This window comes from Carassius gibelio, chromosome B1 (assembly GCF_023724105.1).
Source record: "Carassius gibelio isolate Cgi1373 ecotype wild population from Czech Republic chromosome B1, carGib1.2-hapl.c, whole genome shotgun sequence".
Lineage (NCBI taxonomy): Eukaryota > Metazoa > Chordata > Actinopteri > Cypriniformes > Cyprinidae > Carassius > Carassius gibelio.
In genome coordinates, this window is record NC_068396.1 from 24,009,042 (window position 1) to 24,035,291 (window position 26,250).

At 36.6% G+C, this 26,250-nt stretch overlaps 1 protein-coding gene across 7 annotated transcripts in view; it reads right to left on the bottom strand.

The window, feature by feature from the left end:
- tmem134 (transmembrane protein 134) overlaps positions 1–26,250 on the bottom strand; it is a 790,957-nt gene that overhangs the window by 445,725 nt on the left and 318,982 nt on the right. The gene's annotated exons all lie outside the window — the stretch shown is intronic.

Sequence of the window (26,250 nt, forward strand, 5' to 3'; positions counted from 1 at the left end):
CCCGACACGAAAAGACCTGTTTACTCTTAGCGGAAACAGGCTCCAATTTACACCTAGGTGCGAAATCCTTGAGCCAAGGAGATTTGTTGTGTCGCAGCAAGATGCTGTTTCTGTGTCACACACACACACACACACACACACGCACGCATGCTGCTTTTACATCTAAAAGCTCCACTTACCTTGTTGCTCTGGTATGAGGATATTCCCTGCACAGTTTGAAGAATATAGCTGCTTTTTCTTATTCTCCTCCTTTTTTCTGTTTTCTGTTCCTGTCTTTTTATACCTGTTATATCCAGTCGGTTTATCCATTTCTATTCTAATAAGGGACAATAATATCAAAATTAAATATACTGTGTGTGTGTGTGTGTGTGTGTTTGTGTGTGTACAGTGCTGGACTAGATCACTTACACATTACAAACATGATTCATTATGTTACTAATTTAGTAATATAATCAGACTACTTTTAGGTTACTTTTAGATCACTTTTGACCTAACTTGTTTATCACATTAATTTAAATAAGAAAATCTTAATGATATACAATACAAGGAGAAAGAAAATGTATTCCATTCCTTCTTATTAACAACATGAAGTACTTTTAACAGTGCATTATGTTAAAGTTTCCTTGTTTGTAATTTGTGAAGGAACTGCAGGGGGTTTGTGAGTTTAATGAAAAGCAAATAACTAATTAAATTGTGAAAATGTCAAATGACAAGAAATTATTTGAAAATAACAGTGTTTGAAATAAAACACTTACTAAAAAAAAATGCCAAGAAAACACTTAAGATTGAAATATTTGTTGTTAATATTCGTGGTCAAATGCTGTGTGGCTTCTCAGTTGATCTGTGTAAACCACCCTAATCTTGCCTGGTCTTTCTGTGAATGTCAAAACTTGAAGACTTTCTGAATGTACATAGGTGGTCGGCTATTTTATAAAGGAAAATATAACAGATGGAAAAGGGGAATAAAGGATAATCAACTCATTGTGAATAATATATTGCTATTGTGTGTATATTTTGTAATAATGGAATCAATAGAAAGTATCTTTGATTATGCGCATTCTGAAAATGTAATCTAATTACAAGTATTTAGATTTGCAATCTGATTACATAACCCAGATTAAATGTAACCAGTTACTAACCAGTTTTAAAAGCTAAAAACCATGAAGATGTTTATTTGCCGATTTGGTGAAAACAAAAATAAAACTATTGCTTCAAGGAATTAATAAACATGAATAATGTTGTTCTTCTTTACAGTTAGTGAAGCATTACTTTTATATATTTCAGTGTTTCCACCGACTTCTTTTAATTACACATGCTTTGTGTCTCATCTTTTGTCTTAATTGTGACTAGAGCCTGTTACATCGGGCTTTAGCTAATTATTTAATTGTTGCCTCATTTGTGATAATTGGCCATCTGAACAAGAAGACATTCATGCCTGTGGCAGATTTCAGACCCATCCGAAGCATGTCTCCCTATCTCTCTCTCTCACACACACACACACACACACACACACACACACACACACACACACACACACACTCGTGTTTACTTAGCTGTCTAAAAGAGGGCATCTCATAGGCTTCTAACATTTTCTATAAACCCTTTTTAAAAAACTATCCATTGCACTTTAATAAAAGTTTTTGCATTTGGAATTAAATAAATGCAAATAATAAATAAATGGTTAAATTCTTTACAACTATATAAAAAGTAGAAACATATTTTTACTTTTTGGTATGAACACACACACACATTATTATGCATTTTTATTTTCAAGTATTCATGTACACACATACACACAAATCCTGCTTAGTGCAAGGACAGAAGTTACCAAGAAAGAGATGAGTCCATTGTCCTTTATCATAAAGAATGAAAATCATTTTTTTTATTGTTTGGCTCTTCTCTCTCACCTCTGAATTTTTCCTTTTAATGCATTACTGCATTCACATTTGCAAAACATACATTTCTCTCTCTATCTTTCTGTTTTTTTTATTTTTTTATTGTACTTCACTGGCATGACAAATAATAGAAGACTTGCCTAATAAGACTACTTGGATTTTTTTTTTTTTTTTTTACTTAATATGCAATTTTATAACAAAACATAAAAAATTATATTAAGTTAGAGAAAATATTATACTAATAATATAATACTAATATTAAAACAAGAAAAAAAAGTTAAAAAGTAAATAAAGTGAGGTTGTAGAGACAAAAAGGAAGACACAATGTTCACTATGCCATCATACTGTGACAGGCAAACGCGTACACAATGCTGCATGCTTGTGCTTGTGTTTCTCTAATAGATAGGAAAGATTTTCATTGCTTGGCATGTTGTCAAATTTGGGACATATCTTTTTAATTTAGGGTATGGATTTCACTGAACTTTGTGCATTCAGTCAGGAAATGCAGGTCTGTCTCAGTTCTGTTTTGTTTGCATTATACGCAAAAGCTTTTTTATATCGTGGCAGCCATGTTTTTCTCTACCGATCTACTTGTCATTATTGCTGCTCTCTATTTCTGTCTCTCTAACTATATATCTTTGTGAGGATCAAGCGACTGTGCTCATAAACATATTTTTTTCATGTCTCTTTTTGCGTCTTTTCATCTGTTCAACTGCTCCTCTCTGTATGGTAAAACCGGGGGGCAATAGCGCCCATGTTAGTGCGAATAACGTGATTGGTTGGCTCCTCCAAGTGATTGCCGGTGCTATTTTTCTCTCGTCTCTACCAAATGGGTTGCCAGGGAGGGGGTCTTTAACTGAAATCAGACGACAAGCCAATGAGACGCTGGCATGCCGGATCAGGCTACAGAGGTGGATTGTGGGTAGAGAGGGTGGTTATTCAGTGTGCCGTTAAAGTAGGCCTCCATCCCAGTGCCCCAGCTGTGAGACGCTATGAGCTGAATAGGGCCGATTTCACAATCCTTTCAATTAAAATCACAGCATAATCCTTCGTGCAACCTCTTCAGCAAATTTCCTCTCCTTCAGTCACTTTGTGTGCCGAGTCTGAAGTCCAGTTATCGAGTGGAGATGTGTCTGGCAGTGAAATGTTTTGGTTCTCTCGGCTCCTGCTTTGAGAACATATTGTTTGTGACAGCGATGGACAGCAAAAGGCCTGAAAAATGCTATATGTGTTTATAATACAAGCCTAGAAGAAAATCAGGGCTCGCGTTTTACAGTTGTGATTGTCGTAAAATGGGGCAAGCACTCTCAGGGGAGAACGTGAGCTCTAATTTGCCTTGGTGGACTAGACAGTCCCAAAGGGAGACGGAGAGAGGGTTATGGTGCTGTATCAGCATTCATTTATTTGTGAATGAAGATGGGACAGACAGTTTCAAAGCGCTAGAAGCATGCCATGAAAACTGCGAGGGGGATGGTGCTGAGAGATGCGATGTTGTTCGAAAGCTAAACATAGAAGTAGGGTATTGCATTTTTTTTATTATTTTTTTTTAATACTAAATCACTCATAATAACGACTGTCAATTGCAGAAAAATTGCAATAAATTTCCTAAAAGTAGAAATATAGCTAAACATTTGCATAGCAAAGTCCTCACTGCATAAATACACTGTAACTACAGAGAAGATAGTGTCCTTGACCTCTGGTGTTAATGTATCTTTTAATTGGTTTTAAAAATAAAGGCATCTCAAACAAGCTGTTATGGCTTATTTACTCCAGTCTGATTTGACGAAATTCTAGAGTCGTTCAGTCTCCATCCGCCGCCTTTTTGACTCACCATGTACACAGGGCTTTTTAGTATTTACACACTTATTTGATCGTTCTTGCTCTCCCGTTTTCCACCTCGCGCCTCTTATTCAGTTGGACAGGTCAGCAACACCTTCTTAGGAGTTGAGGAGGGAAAATGACACAAGCAATTTGCAACTGAATCTTGGCACCATTAGAGAAATAAGGCAAGTGTGATCGGTGGTATAAATAGTACTTGTTATTCTATGTAATAAGGTTACTCCTGATAGCTTCCAGGTGCACGAGGCAGACAGTAGAAGCCTAAAGGAAATTCAAGCCTGTCGGCGCTTCTCCCACCAGCGCTGGCTTGAGAAAAGCAGATTGTCATTCCACAACGTTTTTTTTTTTCTCCCCTCGTTTCTAATACTCTGTAACTCATATGATTAACCTCCTGCGAGTCCCACCTCAGCCCTGAGAGGATCGTGTTCGAGCACAGTGCCTTGATGCATAAAACATCCCCCTTCGCCGACGCAGGGAATTCCAGTCTAAGCTGTAAACATGTAAAAATGAGAATGATTGTTATTGAAATTGTTTTTTATGGACTACTAATGAACTGAAAAGTCTGGCTTCCGGAAAAGCGAGACAGGATAGTGAGAAAGGAAGGAAAGGAGAAAAAAAGAATAAGAAGTAATGGTTCTTGTCTGCTTGTAATACTAGGAGTTTTCGCTGCTGAAAATTTACCTTTGCCATTTTTATTCACTGTAATAAATTTTGTTTTAAAATGTGTTCAAATACAAAATAGTTATTTACAATTGAGATGTTTTACAGTAGTACTGTTTATAATGTATTTTTATTAAATAAATGCAGCCTTGGTGAACATTTTTTTCACCAAATAACAAACAAATAAATGAATTGGCAAAATAAAATAAAATCCTCTTGCCAAGCCCAAACTTTTGAATCGTCAAAATTTATCTTAAAAATCAAATATTTTATGATTTTAATATTTTATATTATTAGTATTAGTATTATTCGTATTCAGCATGACAAATGCATATTGAGAATAATTTAGGATAATTTAATATCATTAAAAGTGTTTCTTTTTTTCTTTTTTTTTACTTTTCTGTTGCAGATATGCATATTCAAATGTCATTCAGTTGTTCTGCATTTGCTTCTATCATAGTCTGCCAATAATCTTGTTTTGGAAAGTTTGATATGAAAGAACACTAAAGTCAATGGATTGCCAAATAGTCCTCAAACCACATTTTTGCCATTGAATAAATAGCTTGTAACACTGCATGCATACAGTACTTTCAGTCAGCTGCGACGTGTAGGGCGCAGGTCATCTGTAGCAGCAGCGAGGCATTTGTGGATCATCCTGCGGACTCATCTTCCAACAATTCCAGGAATGAGAAGAGACTGTCAACACAATTATAATCAATCACATACCATCGCTCTTCTTTTTCATCCCAGGGACTTTTTGTTTAGGCTTGACTCGCTTCACAAAGATGAGAAGGAGCTAGATGAACTTAAAAGTGCAGAAAAAATGAACGTATTTTGGCTCATTGACGTGTCTTTCTCATTTCTCATTTGTAGCAATAAAACATTTGCATGGCTGCAGCTGTGGTGTTTTAACTGTAAACAAAATAGCGTCGATAATGAGTTATGGCTGTAATCAGTTGTGAAAAGCATGGATAGTTTCATTGTCAAAATAAATGTGTCCTCTATTTGCTACTTTTTTCATTACAAGCTCAGTAACGAAGTGTTACTAACATTCAGATGTGAAAATTTTGTAAAATTATCAATAATGAGCTTGGCCTTAATTTAGTGCAACACCCCCCACCCCCATTAAAAAAATTGCTTTTTTGCAATTTTTAAATAAGCATCATTAGAAAAATACATACATTTAATAGCATTCCAATTTCAATATGTATATTATTTAAATAGCATATATTATCACATGAAATTTGTATAACAGCATGGCATCTTCATGAATCGATACTTTACAGTTTACAAATCTGTTCGAAGCAAGACCACATGTCCCAAGTCTCTCTTTGGGGCTGTCTTGTAAATTCACTGCTTGGCTTTGTGTGGGCGGGCATGACTTAAACTGATCTTTTTCTCTATCTGTCAGTCTAGAGGTTCTCATGTCAACACATTGTTCAAAGAATCCCATTTTTTCTTTTTATGAGGTGATCCATGTTTTTACAGCAGCATTCACAGGGAGCGGTCTTCACAAAGACTGGAAAACTTTGCGTCCGAGGGGCTTCTTGCTTCGAGGATTTACATTTCCCACATGACTTCGGTAGAAGATATTCACAACAGCCAAGGGAATAATCAAACATGGCCTCCTGAGAGTTTGTGCATGTAAACATTCTCTCGCTTTCTCCCACTCACACATATACACGGACAACCACACACAGAACTCGTATTAGTGTTTGGGTGTAACACGGGGTCTGAGAATAACTTTTTGCCACATACAGCGAGAGTGGTGTAATGGTCAAGGGCGAGTGAAGTGATGTCAGTGAGTGTTTGGTTTGTTTGTTTGTTTTAATTAATGCTTTTATTCAGCAGGGAAACATTCAACTGACCAAAATCAATACTAAAGACAATTACAATGTTAGAAAAGATTTATCTTTCAAAAAAATTGCAAAAAGAAAAAATAAGAAAGACAAAAGAAAATCGATCTATTGTAACTAGTGTTAATTTTAAACTAGTGTTGAAGTTGTTATTTTTATAGGCTATGCAAAGTAAAAATAAATGTACAAATATTTTACTTACATTTATGATTTACTTATATTGGTATTCTCAACGCGTTATTACTCAATGAAATATGATTTTATTTATTTATTTATTATTATTTGTATTTATGTTTTGAGAGAGAAAATGAGAATGCATGTCTACTCTACAGTATTTATTTTACATATCTCTGCATACCTAGCTTTATCGCTTTAATTATCTGTAATATCTAGTGTATACCTTTAGATGTATACGTTTGGTGGATTTTTGCACTGATGCAGCTCAGTAGTTCAGTGTGGTCTTCTATGATGTGTTGTATCTTGATTTTGCTTCTGAGTAGATGATAGTGATTGCTGAGACAGGCTTTCTCTCTCTTATCTCCTGAAACACTGAGTTGTTTGTGCTTTACAGCTCACCAGGAGGTCTGCCCAAACCCCTCATGCTGTCTTCCAACCGCCATTGTCCAGATCCCTGTCTCCATAGGGAACTAATGCCCCTCACTCTCTTCTCCTTCTGTCATACACACACACACACACACACACTCCTGCAAATGAGACGAGGATATACAAAACTGTGTCACTCAGCAAATAGCTCTCAATTAGACCCCGATTAGGTGAATCCATGAATGATAATCAGGCTTCAAAAAAGTGTGTTATCAAAGCTTGTGTCCTGTGAACAAATGTCCAGTCAGGAGGTTGTCAGGTTTGTTTGAAGGCTGAGTGGAGTTGGGGTGGGCAGAAATTTGTTGATTTTACTGGCATTTATATCAGCATCTAAGCTTCCATAAATAAAATATTACATGTATTTTTTCCTTCTAACATCTATTTAGCTGTTTATTCCGTGCATTTTAGTGATAAACAATGCAAGTCATTGTTTCAGATGTGGTAGTCTCCTTTACTCATTGAAACTGCACCTGCCTCAAAAATATAAAACGTGATTTTGTTTCTCGTATTTTCATTTTGGTGGCTTAATGTGAAGCGTATTCCACATATGAGTTCTGGAGAAAAACAAAAACCCTGAGCAACCTCGATCAACTTCTGATAGGGAGTTTTCAAGTGAGGTAAAAGTTGTTAGAAGATACAGAGTCACATATAGTTTTTCTTTAGTAGATTTAGTTTGAATTGCTCATGAAACTTGCATCAGTGGGGTTCATATTATCATTTTCACAACTTGACTTGGTGTGTTGCAGTTCTTTATAACTATCATTGTTGGAGTTGACTTATACCACATAACGCTACATTTCCAAATAAAGTTACTACCCAAACTAGAGTAATGCTGTTTTATTTATTCTCTAAAGATTTTTACTTACATTTAAAGCTTATTGTTGGACCCTAGCTGGTTAGAAACAACTAAATAAAATTAAGTGTAAAATTAAAGCATTGGTACGATGTCTTAATGTTTATGAAAGCAAACTCTTATGTTCGCCAAGGCTGCATTTATTTTATTAAACAAAATACAGTAATATCATGAAATATTTTTAGAGTTTAAAATAACTATTTTCTACTTCAGTATCTTTAAAAAGTAATTTATTTCTGTGCTGCCAAAGCTGAATTATCAGCCGCCGTTACTCCAGTTTTCAGTGTCAGTCTTGATTAAAATAGCTCTCTTTTTTTAAACCGAGATACTTTGCTCACAATGATTATTTTACTAATAGAAAGTTTAAAAGAACAACATTAAAGTAGAAATCTTTTGTAGCATTAAAAATGACTTTACTGTTACTTTTAATCAATTGAATGCATTCTAAAGTACTATTTTCTTCCAACTCAATTTGCAAGCATATTGCAGTTCCAATAATGCTACAGTCCACTTTTTGTATTTGCCCTGCAAATCCAATTTTACTTGCATTTGGAACTTAACTAGCATTTATTGTCGTCCTTGACTGAACTATGAACTGTAAGTGTCCATCACAGTCTGTCTCGTCAGAACTGCATTAATTACACCCGGAGTCTCTCTATTACCTCTCTCTTTAATAAGCTGAAGAGGCCTTTGCCTATAGAGACAACTTGTGCGGTGAACCCACAGTGTGAGGCATGACATCCATTCGCTCTTTTTTTGCGTTCTCTGGTCTTCAAAGCAATAAACGTCTCTTCTCTCTTTCCTCGCAGGTTGATTTGCTGATTTCCAGCCTTGATGCTCTGATGTCTGCTGGCCCTTGACCTTCATCCATGGATTAGTTCCTTTACGCTTGAGGCAGATCTGACTGACCAGATGGTATCCCTATGTGTCACTTCTTGAGGGTCAGGTGAGTGATGCCCCTGTTTGAAATTACATTTAGTTACTCCATTTGGTCAGGGCTGTTAGAAAGATTAACCTTGAGAACAAGAGATCATGTATGGGATGTAATGCTATGCAATAATCAGAGACAAAAGGCAACGAAAAAAAATGTATATAAAAATCTTGAGTCTCGAAATCCATACAGATCAAATAGCTGTATATGTACCAGTTGTTTGACACATCAACAATTACAATTTTGAAATAAGGCTTGATTTTCTTTGTGACGTAAAGCCTAAGCATTTTCGTGAATGCATATTGTGTCCGTGTTAGTGTATCAGTGTGTACAAGACATACTTTCTCCCATCCCTCCAAGGCTTAACGGCGTCATCCAATCAGCGACAGGCGCTGCCTAGATCAGCCAATGAGGACGCAATTGGATAGTACTCGTTCTTTGGAATCAAAGGCACAGCACTCCTATGATATTAAAATGCACTCTGTCTTTGTTCATACCACGCCAAACCAAGAGAGAAAGGGGGAAGGCGAGGAGAGAAAAAACACACTCCACCAAAAAAAACTTTTTGTATTCCTCCCCATATGTCTCTGCGGGTGGGCACGCAATGACTCTCCCACTTCTCGCTTTGAAATCTCTGCCACTTCAGCTGCCTCCTTGAGCTTTTGTCAGCTTGAGACGCTGCACCTCGATGAAGTAGGGCAACTAGAGTGCAGTCTACAATTCTTACTGCCGCCATCTTGGCCCTTGTCACTTCCTTTACTTGTTTTGTCCCAGTTTCCAGTGTTATATAGTTGTACATCCAGGTTTTGAACCCGGCCCAGTTGTTCGTTCTAACACGTTTAAAACGTATCTTTTCATTGCTTTGTTTCGACTTTACATTTTCCTTGGCAGTTGACCTCTCTGGACTCATAGTAATAGTACATATTGTTAGACTTTTCCTTCCAATTCAAAAAGAAAGAGGTTTTGAATTATGTTTTCTCTTGATTGAATGGGCCAGTTTTTCTTTCTTTTTTTCCGTATGGAGTGGAGATATTATTGGGCAAATTGCATGGCTTTCATGCAGATAAATGGGCGTTCGATAAAAGCTGCAGTGTTTTTTGAAGCGGCCAGAGAGCCGGGCTGCATTGGGTGATAACTTCATCGCAGCGTGGGGTCAGGGGCAGGAAGAGAAGACCGGCTGAAAGGGGATTAAGAGGAGCCGTCGAAGAGCTCTGGACTCGGACCACCTGCCGGGGAGCCCAGGCCTGGTCCTCGCTGAATGTTTCTGATCAGCTATGCCATTGTCTGTGTTCCCCTCTTTCTTTTCTCCCCTCACAAGAAAGAATAGGACTGCCTCCCCATTTCCCTGAACCTTTTTTTTTTTTTTTTTGGTGTTGTCATCTACTTGCCTGTACTGCAACAGTGCTCTTGGGTAGATGTGGCATGATGGAAACACGCAAAAGGGATAGGTTTCACAATTTCTGTCATTTGTTTTTTTCACCTTCATGTTGCGACAAAACCATATTACATTTTTTGTCATATATATATATATTTTTTTTAAATATGCTGGTGACTAGCAGCTGGAATGGGGCTTTAGAACTGCAAAAAATAAAAATAAATAAATAAATAAAAGGACAATAAAGTAATATTAAAGTTGTTAAAACAACTCGTGTAATGTTGTAGAGCCAAACCATAGTTTGAATCTAAGAAAATTGAAAAAAGCCCAACCTCATGGTTTCCAAATCATTATTTTAGTCTTTAAATCTTTTCAATAAACTGGTCTAACAGTTAATAGCCCTCTGGAGGTACTAATCTGTAAATAATGACTTAAATTTCAATCTGTTTGCTACACAAAGGTGTTGAAGTCTTGGAATACATTGTCTGAGTCATTTGTTTGTGATACCTCTACACCACCTATCAAAAGTTTTGAATATTTTTTTATTTTATTTAATTATTTTCACGTATATACGTATACATATATTTATTTATATATATATTAATATATAACTACCTTATTCAGCATAATTGATCAGAAGTGAGAGTAAAGATATTTAAAACATTATGAAAGATTTTCATCTATTTCAAATAAATGGATTTAATAGAAATGTAATAAAAGGTTTCCACAAAAATATTATCATAATACATTTCAACATTAATAATAACCATTTTTATTAATTGAGTGCCAATAATAATTGATAATCAATAATCAATCACTCAGTCAATCAATTTCGGAGGGATCATGTGACATTGGAAACTGAAGTAATTGCTGCTACTAAACATTAATAAATTACATTTTAAAATAGTTATTTTTCATTTAAATTATTATTTATTAATTTTTAGCATATTTTAGCTTTAATAAACGCAGCCTTTTAAAGCATAAGATCCTTCTTTCCAAAAAAAATCTACTTATTTCAAAGTATTCACTGGTGATGTACACAATTGATTTCATGGTGCTGTCATTTTTGAAAGTCAGAAGCTTCATTAACTCTAATTGCATTGCAAAGAGCAACCAGTATTTTTCAAAAGAAGTAAATAAATGAATAATTCCCCTTATGTGCGTCATGGAGGAAAGTCATACTGGTTTGGAACAACACGATAGTGAGTAAATGATTACAGAATATACATTTTTGCGGTGAATTAAATACACGTTCACATGTAATTTTGGACGCTTGATGGATCACTAACATTTAGTTCTCTCTGTGTGTGTGTGTGTGTGTGTGCAGATGAGGGCTTTATTTTAACTTCTTAGAGTTCACTTTCTGTGACCTAATGTGACTCTCTCTTTGTTCTCAAAGGTAACTAATAGAGAATCACGATGAGGAAGCATCCACTCATCAGTGTCTATGGTCATTTTTTATTCATCTTATATATATTCACACATTAGCTGGAGGGGCTTCTCAGAATTTTTTATTTTCTCATTTTCTGAGCTGTCCTTTTATCAATGCCAAAGAATATAAAAAGATCATGAATATTTTACTTATACACACAAAAGCACCTTAAAACACTTTTCTTTCACCCTGTACATGTGTTCAATGTGTTAAACAGACACACACCAGTCAAAATCTTTGCCAGCAATCAACATGTTTATGCATAAAATATTTCCCCGCACCATTTTTCATGGCTGTGGGCTGAAACAGCTGTAGTTAGATGCATGAATACTGATAGGGCCAATCGTGCAGAGTGCAGTGCAGGTGTGCAGGTGAATGCTCTGTTTGGCAGTTGCCTGACATGTTTCTTCTCTTTAGCATGTGCAGTGCAGACAAGCTCATGAATAACACGTCTGATGAATGGTCTGAGCAGGCTTAGCACTAACTTCTACAGCACCTGCTTCTCTGTTGCACCCCACCACGAAGTGTGCATATTGTGTGTGTGCTTGACACAAACTTACCAGAATAGCAATTGTGTGCACTGACAGCTGTGCACACTGTTTCAGACAAATAATTAATCTGTGCTTGATGAAAAACAGGCGCATTTATGTATTTGAGTTACGCGACGTGCAAGTTTCCTCTTCAGTAGCATATTTTGCCAAGTCCTCTTTCGATGAAGGGCATTTATTATGATGTTAAAAAAGATCATTCAGGGTGATTTGAAATATACATATATCTATGATGTTGTAAACAAACTTCCATCAGTAGCCAACTATTATCAGTCCAAGAGCTTCTGGTTTATTTATGTATGAAAGTGTTGTAGCACAAAGGCAGGATATGATTCCATAAATATGATTTCTAAAAGATGGCCGTCTAAGCACACCGTCGAGTTCCCAAGCATTTTTTTTAAGCAGCCGACATCATGTTCTGGAACATTCTCTCTCTCGTTCTCTCTCTCCTCTCGTAACGGCTGTGGTCGGCCGCTCTCAGCCCGTGCCAACTACCAATAACCATATTCCAGGAAAGAGCTCCACATGTTCAATTATATAATTACATCATCTCAGATTTAGACAGATGTCCCATAATACGTTTCAAATGCAATCAGCCGCACTCGTTCCCCACATAATGCATTTGGAGAAGAAAAATGATGTCCGCCGAGCATAAAACAGATCATATTTGTTGTGTTGGTGCTTCTGTTGCGCACACTATTGATATTGTTATTATTAGTATCGCCGCAAGCTCCATTTAGTATTTTTGTTAGTAATAGCAATGCGTTTTTATGGTGACTGCTTAAAATAGGCCCTTTTATCATGGCGGTGTATATGGAAATGTGCCAAACACTAAACATACCCACAGACAACGAATTGCCTGGATAGAGAAATAACATAATAGGAAGAGGATTGTAATATGAAAATCCAAAGCCATTGCACTCCCTACCTTGAGTCTTATTGTTATCCTCCAGCCTCAGATCTTGACCAAACTAGTCCTTCCCGCTCAAATCCTCACAGTTTTAAAGCACATCTCCTCTCATTGTTCGGCAGACAGCGTACAAATCCCTTGAGCCTTGAGTCCAGTCCAGAAAAATTGAACGAGTAATTGTTTACTTTAGAGACAAAGCTGAACTTTAGTCATACTGTGGTAGTGGATAAAGAGAAGGAAAAAAAGATATATATATTATTTTTGTCAATGGTTAAGCCTCTCATGGACACAGTTTTGGCCACACAATGGCTGTGGGTTCAGGTTGGAAAGTAGCAGTGACATAATTGGCACAGTTAATTGATAGTATAGTTTTCAGTACAGTTCACTGGATAGGTGGCTTCATTTTATTTGTATTTTTTTTCTTCCTTGCTTCTGGTCTTATTTTAAGATTAGGCATATATAAATCTAATAATCAGGTAACACCTTACAATAAGGTCTAATTTTTTAACATGTATTAACTAGTGGTGGGCCGTTATCGGCGTTAACGTGCTGCGTTAACGCGAGACTCTTATCGGGCGATAAAAAAAATATCGCCGTTAATCTATTCTCAAAGTTGGGTTGGGAGCTGGGTCTTTAATAAGCAAGGTATGATGACTTTCACCTCGATATTTTATATAACTGACTCGCTGAGGACAGCCTAAAAAGATGCTCAGGACAGTTGACGGGCCACTACTGCGCATCGTCACGAAAGCTTATCATGTTTTTACGTCTTGTCGATTTAAACATTAAAGCATCCAAACACAAGACGCGGAAAACCTGAACAGAGAAGCTGGTCACTCGCGCACGAGAGCCGCGTATCACAGACAGCGACACTGAACCAAGCTCTCTTCTGCGAAGTTCTCCTCGAAGTCCCTCCGGCACCTGAACAAATACAAATCACAGTTTGAAAAAAACAAAAAGATGTGAAAGAGCCCAATTCAGCACCGCGGTGTTCTGGTGTTCAGGACTCACGCAGATAAAGGCATCTCCAAAACACTTGAACATCGAATTTGCTTATTTTTGCTCTTGTGCCGACAAATACATACAAAATATGTCAAAATATCCACCTTGGAAATTATGCTCGAAAAAACTTTCCGTTATTTCTAAAGTGAAAGTAAACAGTTGAGGGGAAAAAATGGGATGTGTAGTATATTGGATGCATTCATCGTCTCTTAAAGTGACCGCGCCTAATTTAGCTACTGCTGCAATGTTAATCCAAGAAAATGAACGAAAATCACTCACTGCTCTTGAATGAATTACTTTGTAGTTTTAACAGTCAAGACACCAGATATAATTTTTGATATTTATAGCAAAACTGTAATAATGTGAGAAATGTTGAAGCTGTCTGAATAAATGTAAGTTTGATTGTATAGCTTTTTCAAGCACTTTGTGATGCATTTTGGAAACCTTTTCTAATGCACCACCTAGTTTGATAAACCCCTTCTCAGAGACTTACTGTTTGTCAATTTTATTTGTGTAACACACATTCTGAATGCCTTCGGCAGAATTTGAATAAGCCATTTTAAGTTTAAGTTTAATTTCAAGATCACAGTGAGATTAATCTAGATTTAAAAAATTAATCTATGCCCACCTCTAGTATTAACTAACATGAACTAACATTGGCAATATAGTTTTACAGAATTTGTTCACCTTTGTTAATGTAATGTAATGAAATGTCACTTTTGATCATAAAAATAATTTTTGATCTTATTAAACATTAAGATTAACATTATTAAAGATAATAATAAATGTAGAAGTATTGTTAATTGCTTTAATTGGTTAATATTTGTTAAGATGAACTAACAATTAGTAATATTTCTATAGCAATATCAAAGATTAAGATCAAAAGTATGTTAACAGTAGCGTTATTAACTGACATGAACACATTTCATAAACTAACATTAACAAAGAATTCTGTAAAACTATAGTGGCATTGCTAATTCATATTAGTTCATGCATGTTAACAAATGAGACCTTATTGTAAAATGTTACCAGTAATTGTGAAAGTGGTTTTGTGAAATGTGGCCTAGCTTAGAAAGCATATTTTTTGGCTCTAAAAGCCATCCAATTGAGCTTGTAAGCAGAGGCAAAATCATTTCAAAAGCATTATTCTTTAAAAGGCCAGCGTTTTGTCCTCCGCTGATGACTGATAAGAAGGAATTGAAATGATATGAATGAGACTTTATTAATATGCACCTTTCAGTTCAAAACAGCTTCTTGACAGGTGGAAGATAACAACATTGATGAGCAGCTGAATGACAATTGCATAAATAAAATGTCCATCTCACTCATTTTTCAATCTTTTTTTTTATTATTATTATTACTCATAGTAACAATCCCGAAATGGAGTTGTTGAATTTTGTGATTGAGTCTGACAGGGGAATGGGAATGACGGCGAAACATTTGAAAGGTGACCTTTGCAGACGACAAAAGTGCACAAAGCGTCTGCTTCATTTGTAAACCCGTCTCCATTTGTGGCATCAAAATGTAGAAAAGAGAAAAAGAAAGCCTATTTCATTAAAGGTAGATGTCCTCTTCCCTAGCAACGGACAATATATCAGCTCACCTGCATGGCCACCTCCCATTGTGCAGGAATCAGATAACTCCACATGCTAATCACAACAGCCGGCCCCCGCTGTGAATAACACCGCTGACCACGGCGTTGACGTCTCCCCCTCGCTCTCTCACTACACACACTCCAGTGGTCAATTACACCCTCAAGGCAGCTCAGTGAATGCTAATCTTTTCCTCATGAAGACAAAAACTGTCCATTTTTGTTAGCTGTCACTTTGGCTTCCCAACAGATCACAGGGGTTATTTCTCTAAAGGTGTTGAGTTATGAAAACCACATGCAAAGCTGTTCCACATGGGACGGAGGGAGTGAGTCACATTACGAACGTGACGGGATGTGAGCCGAGCAGCATGAGTCAGAGAAATATTGTGTTATTAGATCTGATTGGTGCTTTTTTTATCAGTAAAAACTAACCCTCACTCATATACTTTGAATCTATAAGAGGCCCAGATATCCTCGGGGACTGAGTGGGCAGACGTGTGAAGCTCATCATGTTTTCTAGCATGTCTTGTATATGAATGAAACTATAAATAAAGTTTAAATAAAGTCTGTTTTCGAATTTGCACACATATACAAGTTGTATTGTTTTATTACATTACTGAACAATATATGTATTATTTTATTTATATTTTTTACCAAAGCTACATTTATTTAATCAACAATACAGTATATATAGTGTAAATATAGGAACAGTGTGAAATATTATTACATGTTAAAATAACTGTTTGATGTTAGATCTGAATTTTTAGCAGCCATGTGTCACATGATGATCAGAAAACATTGTTGCTTAATATTTTTGTGGAAACCATGACACATTATCAAAAGTTTGGGATAGGACAGAGAAATAAAAAAATTAAAAAAAAACTTTTCAGTAAGTGCCCAATAAATGTATCAAAAGTAACAGTAAAGATGTTTTAATCCTACATTTTAGATTAATGCTAGTCTTTTGAATTTTTTCTATTTATCAAAAGACCCAAAAGAAAAATAAATGCATCATGATTTTCGCTAAAATATCAAGCAGTTTTGAACATTGACAAAAGTAAGAACCATTATTAATAAATTAATACAAAATCAACATATTAGAATGATTGATGCTTTGCCAGCAGAGAAATACACTTTAAAAAGAAAAAAGAAAACTGTTATTTTATATATGTATAGTATATATAAAAGAACTGCTTTATTTAAATATATTTGATGTAATGAATTAACTATAAATAAAGTAGTACACATATAGGCTATTCACTGCTTAATTTATTTATCCATTGTTCATTAATAAAAGAGATATTTAGAGCATAAAACACATATAGAAAGAGCTATGTTCTCACGGGGGGCCCAGTTTAAGTTCGACCTGCGTCGTGTCCCACTTCCTTTCTATTCCCCTATACTTTCATGTCAGCTCTATGTCCTATAAAGTAAAGGCTAAAAGCCCATAAATTAAAAGGAAATGAAAAAGGTGTCTGAGAGAGAGATCTCCAGTGACTTTACTTTAGTATTGTTTAATAGCAGATGAGCAAGTTGTCCCTATTCATAGTCAAATTCAAATGTATGAACACCCTAATAATAGGCTTTCAGCAGGTAATATTCATCCTCTCTTAGACAGAAGTAGGCCCAATATACGTAGAATCTGAAGGGCTCTTCCCAGCATCTTAAAACTAGGTCGAAAATCAGCTCTGTCACAGGAGACTGAGAACAGCCCTGTATTAACATAATGAGACATTTCACGTCAGTAGGTGGCAGATTGCATCTTTCATTCGTTGGCATGTAGCTTGAAAGGTCATCCGGAGCCCCGTCACCAAAAACCTCTCAGGGTTCCTGCAAACACATGGAAAAGTCCCAGGATGGCCAGATCCGCAGTGATAAACGCAGTGCTTTTAGTAAGAGGATACATGTAGCACCCATGTAGGCCTGTACCTATGGGGCTAAAGCTGGAGCGTCTTCCCACAGCCGCAGCGAAAGCATCGAATTACCCCTCTCTACTACAGCCTACAACAGCCCCTCTGTGGAATGACATCACCGCCAGTGTGTACCTGCTAGTGATTACTGTCTCCTCAAGCAAAATGCTTCCAGCCATCTATTACTGCATAGCACCATATGAGTTGAATCATTACAACGTTTTCTTTTTACACTCTGTGCCAACTTATTTTAATGGGTTCCCTTTTTCCACAGGCCTGTTGTTTTATTTTGCCGACCTGTTGTTTGTGCTCCAAAATTAAAACCATGGCACGGCATAAGTGTGTTGTAATAACGTGATCTCCATTTTCTTCTTGGCTTCCGCCGTTTGATTTTTTTTCTCTCTCCAAATTCCTCTTTTAGAAAGCAAGCCTCTCCACAGGGAAAATTAAACAGAAACTTTATACCTTTCTTTTTAAAGGAATCAAATGTGTGTTCCTTCTCTAAAGTGTCAGTCAAACTCCCACTTGGTGGTCTGGACTTGTGATTGTCAACGTAGAGACTGACGCTGACGGCTATAGCGGTACATGGCAATTATTTTAAGAGGAAAAAGATTACAGTGCTTTTTATCAATTAAGTAATAGTTCGTAAACGGCCATAATACATCAGATAATATCCTACCTGAAAGCAAAACATTATTCCAGTCCAACAGTGTTTGACATAATCTGTCTTTTGCTATTAAATGAAGCGTGGAAAATTAAATCTGATGAATTCTTTGCACATACTTGGAACGTTTTTTAAATAGTTTTTTTTTTTTCCCCTTTCTTATTTCAGCCAAAAATCATAAACGAAATTGAGCACATTAAATGTTTGATTAGTTGATGAGTTTGCATCATGTATGCTTCATTTATCATCAACCGCTGAAGTTTTGAACATCAGTCTTTGTAAAATATTTACTCTCATAGATGAATGCAAAAAGAACTCAATCAATCTTTGGAAGAAGAATTGTGTTAAAACATAACCTTGCTCAAATTAAATTAAATTAAATTAAATTAAAAAACAAACATAATGTAATATTAATAATAAATTATTTTTATTATTATTATTATTATTATTATTATTATTATTATTTAGCTGGTGTTTGCTTTTAATATTTTTTTCTTCTTTGATTCAGCCTGTTGTTAGAACGTCACTGTATCCTGTTTCCCACAGATTTATAAACAGGACAAGCACTTAGTCTGTAATCTCAATGGCATCGCTACTGTAAATGGAAAGTGGTTTATTTTGTCTGCTTAAACACAAACAGTGTTGGTCCAGTCTGTGAAGTAATTTCTGTAGGATTCAGAAATTAGATCAGATCATCTGTTGATTTGTGCTTCTACTTCCTGTATTTAGACTGGCTGCCGATACACACACATGATCTCCCACATGGACATCTCTCACTTTCCTGGCAATTTTTCAATGCCCCCATCCCACAATAAGCCCACCCTCGCTTGGAATCCCCCCGATGTGAGTGTGTCTTGTCTGATTTTCCTTTATCGTGTTTTAGTTGTCACAATTTCTCATGTCTGATCCAGTACGTGTATGTGCATGTTTGTTTGACCTTCTTGTGAGTTGTTGCTTCCAGCTTAGTGTGAAAGAGTCAACTGCTCATCATGACAAATCTTACAGGAATGCCACAGAAAGCTGCAAGCAGCCAAACCCCCATGCGTCTTGGCTGAACTAGTCCCTTCAGTCATAAAATGTCACTGAGAATTTCAGAGTAGGACGACTCGCCCGAACTTGACTGTATTCTTTATTAGGCTACATATGGATTGCCTCTAAGATGCTGTATTGATTGCACAGGTTAATGAAGAACAAAGTGTGAGGCAGACAGCTGAAAGAGAGCAAGACCTCAATATACAGGAAACAAACAAGCAGAAAATCCAATCAAAGTATCAAAGCGCAACAAAACGAAGAGTAAACGTCTAGGGGTGAAAAAGAGGAACAGGAAATGCTGTGCATGTCAAAGAGACAAACTGGAATCATTGTCCGAGACTTTCAGTATCTCAATACTAATCTACAACGAGAAAAGGAAGTGAAAATGGATGCATTCCATCTAGTGCTGTCTTTAACATGTGCCAGGAAACAGGTTAAATTAATCAGCTGCTCTTGTTGCTCAGCTCAATTCAAATGTAGGTACAGCATGGACCCCTATCTGCAGATAGGGTCAATCTTGAAATATGGTGTGACATTGTCAAATTGATGGAGGTCAGAGAATAAAGGGAATTAATTTATTGTGGCTTGTGCATGATACATGGAGCAGTACGGCGAAAGCACACAGGGCAGGCATCTGCGTTGGGAGAGCGAATACAGTCTTGAAACACTATTTTCTCTGCCCACTGGAAGCATATTATTAAAAAGCTCAGTTTGCTAAATTGAAAGGGCGTACTAGATTACACGGAGCTCCTAAAAAAAGGGCCCATGACAATATGGGCGTCAAGTTTTGAAGGGAAGGAGGGATCAAATGTACTGCTTTTGATGGCATGACCTGGCAAATCCTTATAGCTCCTCGTGAATTACATTTGATGCTCAAACAATGTTAATTATTTAGGGCTATTTAGCATTGAAGGAGTTCTGTGCAGTCTTGATCGGGTAAAAAAAGATTTTTTTAAACAGTTTTTTTTTTTTTTTTTGCACACGCCCCCTCCCTTTTTTCCTGTGTTTTTTATGTGTTGCTGTGGCAGGACTACACATCAATTTTAAGTTTTGTTGTTTGTTGTTGTAAGGAAATATCGAGCCGTGGACAATCCAAAGAAAAGTTGAGACAACAGTTGCTGTGCTTTCCGCTACTGATGACAACCGCAACAACCTCTCAGCAGAACATTAAAAAATTGCACATTTCAGCACCAGATCACCTCCCATTATAATACCCATTAACAAAATGAAAACTGTAGCTCAAGAAATGGAAATGCTTCCTTTATACAGTATTACATACATTCTTGTTACAAGCTATTTCACAAAGTGGTGAAGACAAAACCATCTGTTTTTAAAACTGTCGACTGCACGACTGCACACAATTTCTGTCCTACCACAGAAATAAAGAAAAAATAAGAAGTTAAGTCCCTACTCCATAGCCGAAGCTGCAACCTTTCCCCTTTCCTAATTATTACAGTATGTTTTGCAGATGACTACAGATGTTTTCTGTTAACGGTAGTTTTGTTTCGATTACGAATGGAAAATAATATGAATGTTGTTGTTTTGTAAATGCACACAAACACTTTTTTTATTCAACTGTCTGCACCCTCATCAAACGTCTGCAGCATGTCTTATTACATTCGCAACATATATGTACACATCATGTATTGAATTCTCATTTCATGTATGCAATTATACCAATATTATTTACACAGCACTGTGTACACAGCACTCCGCAAGCTTCTCTGGCACATGAACACACGTAACCCCCCGTAGTGAGAGAACCAGCGATGTGCATCTGCAGAGCCCGATGGTCACGTGACACATCTGGAGGTTTCCAGATCTATGCCCTAGTTGGCTGGAGATGAGGGGGACCTCACAGTCTAGAGAGAGAGAGAAAGAAAGGGATGACATTGACTCGTCCTAACACTTCAGTGGCCGTGTGAGGGATGCTCCCATGGAGGTGGGGGAGAGTTATTTCTCACTGCCTCACGGTGCAGCTCCATCAGTGCACCGTCCTGGCGTACAAATGCCAAACTGAGACATTCCCACACATCCATGACAGCGCTCCAGACAATAATTAGAAGAGGGAATGGGCCACGTGTGTGAAGGACTGGGTGACGCAGATATACATTATTATGTATTATGCACTTTTGTGTATCCTGTTGCTGTTGTGCAGCAGGTAAGATTGTATCAGCATAGCCATCACACGCAGAGCTCTGCGCCTCTGTGTGGATACCTACGTTTAATCTCCTATTCTGGTACAGCGAGTTGTGTGTGCCAGCTGAGTGTCTGTCAGCTTGCAGGACAAGAGGGAAGTTTTGCATTTGTGGACACTCTGGGACAGGATGCGGATGGCTTTGCATGTAGTCAAGCATGGAGTGAAGTCAGGGTCTGTCACTGCCAGCATCTGCTGCCCACTCGAGGCCGACCCAGAGGCACTGACCAAGCGGCAGCAGTCTCTCTCACACACACACACACACACACACACACACATACTTACACACTGGGCCAGCACCAAAAAAAGTGGGAAGGAACATGTTTTCTTCTTCTTCTTCTTCTGGAGTTTAGTTCTCAACTGTTGGATTGTGACCCAGAAGTGGGCACTGTACGTGTATGTATTTAACTGAAAATGCAGTTATAACAGTAACACTGAGAACTATTACAACAATTTAAAATAGGCTTGTTTTTGTTTATTTTAGTCCATTTTAAAATGTCATTTATTACTGTGATGACAAAGCTAAATTTTCAGCAATTATATTAGAATTTTATTTGTATAATATAATATAATATAATATAATATAATATAATATAATATAATATAATATAATATAATGTTAATTTAATTATGTAAAATGTATTATTGTTTTTATTACACATTTATTATATTGGGTAATATATTACACTATTTGGCAGGATAGTTTGATGAATAGATAGTTTCAAAGAACAGCATTGATGTAGCAGAAATCTCTTTTTAATATTATAAATCTTCTTTACTTTCTTTACTGATCGCCATTAAATGAATTGAATGTATCCTTTCTAAATAAGATTGTTAATTTCTTTAAAAAATAAAATAAAATCTTACTGTCCCGTGTTAGGTCGCTGCTTGATATCCTTTCTAAAATCTGGGTCCTAAAGGAAAACAAGTTAAATAATAATAATAATAATAATAATAAGATCTTTTGTTTGTGTGCTCACAACTTTAGTGCAGCAGGTGAATGGATCTGCATCCTGGACTGCATTTCTCCAATCTGGACCCCCAGGTGTGTGAGTGTGTGAGCGTCTGCGGGTTGGATGGCGGGTATGCTTTGGTGTGGGTGGAAAATTGGGCTGTGTGTGAGGGGGTGTTTGTGTCCTGCAGTGGGAGAAAAAGAAAAAGAGAGTGAGAGTGAGAGAGGAAGTGATGAAGGGTGAAAGCAGGGGGAGATGAGACACTTTGATGATGTTAATTTTGGGTTTATCTCACAGATGGTATGAATGATTTCTATTTGGTTGGAGCTCATCTAGAACACCAGGGGTCCTTTTATCTTTCCTCCTCTTATTTATTTATTTACCTATTTTATCACCGGACCCCCCACCTCCACCCCACATCTTCCTGAACACCACTACAACACTTCTGTTTTGATTACCTTATTAACATTTCAGTTCATTGAAAATTTAGTTTCCTCTGTGCTTAGAGAAGAGGCTCCATGTGGATTGATTTTGATAAATGGGAAGTCTGGTCTGAAGAGCAAAATAACAAATCTCTTTATTGAAAGTGGCTCCTAATGCAAAGTCTGAACATGAGTGAAATTTCCTATGTTGAATTTGGCAAAAGGCTGATACCTGTTAAATGGTTCTGAGCAGTCAAAAACAAAACTCAGATTTACCATCTCTAAATGGACTATTCTTTATGAACAATTAAAAATGCCAAGCTAAGACTATTGCACTAAGTCTGTAATATTCTGCATAATAGATTTAAATATGGTTAAATGAGCTAAGCTTAGTGTACTGTATTGGCTTGAGAGATAGAAGTACTATGTGTAAATATGTGTGCCTATACACACACACACACACATATATATATATATATATATTAAGGATGTCCCCAACTAAGGATTGTCATAGTCAAATCGGAATTTTCGAATCTTGCCGATATTCGACTGATAGTCGAATCATATGTTTGGGGGGGGGGGGGGGGGGGTCAAAAAACATTAAGTCAAGTCAGTGATTCAACAGCCATAATTACTGATGTCTGATGTTAACACACAGAGAAAATGTGTAACGAATGCCTCGCAAATAAAAACATGGCAAATAAAGTTTTATGTATTGATTAAAAGATAGTTAACACTAAACGTCAGTGAAACCCTAACATTTTTTTTTTCTTTTTTTTTTCTTTTTTTTTTACAATAGTGCTTTCATTATAACGTTAGCATATATGACAGTAGTTATTAATGTTCTGCATTTCTGTTCTGAGTTGCGTACGCTGAAGATGACCAGTAGAGTGACGCGTTTGATAGCAAGTTTTTAATCAATGGGATTAAACTCATTATATAGAATACGGTTCGTTATTTATACAACATAACGTTAATATTAGGACTTATAGGTAATCTGCAAAAAGGGCCCGAACGCACATGAACGTGTCTGCGCATCTCTGAATGAACTCCTTTTGTGGACTCGTTCTTCACGCAACAACGTTCAGAAACACGGCAGCTTAACTCTAAAAATTCACAGCGTTTTATTATAATGGTTTTCTTATTATAATGGTATGTGTATGACAGTCCCAGTCAAAGTTATTAATATTCTGCATTGTTGTTTATCCTGCTCGCACTGTGCGCTGAAGAGATATCACCGTAGTACTACAATGAAGCGCTTGACTCAACCAAATGCATGTTATCAGATAAATAATATATCCACGATATACAGTATATAAACCGGTTGACATATTTTGAAATCACTTGTACCCTATCTGATCGAAAAAATCCAGTCTCTGCCTGTGTCAGTTTGAGTCATGTTAAAGTTTTAAATCCCTGCCGCCAAGATGCTCCTCTGTCGGTCACGGATTAAGGGAAGTGAAACATAAATCTATAGTGGTGGTTGGATTTATTCACACACTTTAAAATATTTATTTGAAGCTTCTTTTTTTTCAGATTCTTATTTACAGCTTTATCATAACAGGCTGTATATTAACATATTGGGAGAAAACCAGTAGTTCTATGTGAAATCAGACATTTGAGCTCCCCCATATACTCAAAATGGCATAATCATAACACCCCGCGGATATTCGAAGCATCGAATCTTCGACTATTCAGGATAACCCCTAATATACTTTAGACTTTTCCTCACAGCCTCGTTTTCATTCATGTATATATACATTTATATGCCATCTACACTGAAAAAGTCCAGCAGCTGTTTAAGTAATCCAGGATATTAATATAACAAAGTTGTAGGGGATGTGTCAGACTTTATAAACAACAGCTAAATCCTGCTGGGTTCTGTGCATGCTGATATCATATGGGCTTGAGTTAATATTGAGTCAAGATATAGAGCATTTGTTAGAAAATATAGAGCATGCATATAATAATATAGGACATGTGATACAAAAGTATGGTTTGAGAGAGTTATTTAAATATTGGAATTTATGTTGCGACTTGCTTGCATCACATTTACTGACAAAGAGAATTATTAATACTGGTTTATTTTATGTATTTTAATATGCAGAACAGAGTATGGGAAAAGTAAAAATATAAATGATATAAAATATAGGCCTTTAGTAATACGATGATGCCCCACAGAACTATTTCATTATGCATAAAAACTGGAATTACAAATTAAATGTCCCATCTTACAATAGTTGTTGCAATTAAATTTTTGCACAGGAGTGTGATATAGTCACTCATCCCTTTTGGGCAAAGGTAAACGGGTCCTCTATGTTTAAAATATACCTCAGCCTTCAGCACAAGCTCTAGATTGTGCCGACATACCACTCCCTTGTACTTTTGTTCTTCTGGGTGTCAGCGAAATTAATAATTCATACCATTTACAGAGTAACTCTGAAATTAATCCTGACTGAAACTTGAGGAGAAGACCTGATTACATTCATTTAGCTCAGCACATTTAAGCCAGGCTTCTAAAACCCTTCAATGTTGACATGCGATATGTGATTTACTGCTTACTTTATAAACAAACCAAGGTACGTTTGTACATATTAAAGCAAAAACTGTTTGTGTTGTTCTGCATACTGAGTTGCTGTGAACTCTATGGGCAAACAGTCAAAGGGATCTTTAAAATGTGTGAAACCGTAAATGAAAGAAACAGAAAATACTAAAATAGAAACCTGCCATAGAAACAAGGATGCACTGAATTTGCGTGAGTTTGGTAGAGGGTAATTGAGTGCTCTCCTGTCTGCATGAAGTGTGGGGCTGAGGATCTCTTCAGGTGTTTTTAAGCGAGAAGCACACCACTTCGGGTTAAGCCGGGTCAGGCACCAAAACTTGCTAAAATCGCTGCTGCTGCTCCTTTCACTCGAAGTCTTGTTAAGCTTCACAGGACTTTGTGGAAATATTTGAACTTTTCACCGGTGTAGGTGCTGGGAGCAGGTGGATGAGGTCAGGGGGCATCGGAGGTTTGCTTCAGTGGCAGTGCCAGTTTTAACTTACAAGACTGTTTGTGCACTCTTTATTCATCTTCAGGATGGAGGCATCATCCTTTTGTGTTGTTTGTCCTTATATGTTCTTACATTCTGTTCATACAGTGTATCTAATTAACTTCTCTTTTTTTAAAATCAATTTATAAAATATTATAAAACAACATTTCATGTTCATGTATTTTTTTTTTTTTTAAGTGGTCGTATAATGTACAGTCGGCTATTGTCGCAAGATACACAGAGACACGTTGGTCAGGGCTTTAGTAGGAAGCGGGTTTAGTGCTCCTGTCCTAAAAACTCCTCGTCCTTTTTCTTCTCACACAATAAAATAATTTCATTTCAGATCAACATTTCATGTCCACTTATACTTCTTGGAAAGTAGCAGTCTGACGATCAAAGGATTTTTTTTTTTTTTTCAGAGGAAAAAAATTTAACAAGAAAATATTTAACAAGGTGATATGTATAATTTTAGGTCAGATGTTGAAAAAAAAAGTATTAATGAGGTAAAGTATCCTTTAGTTAACACTTCATCTTTTAATAACTAG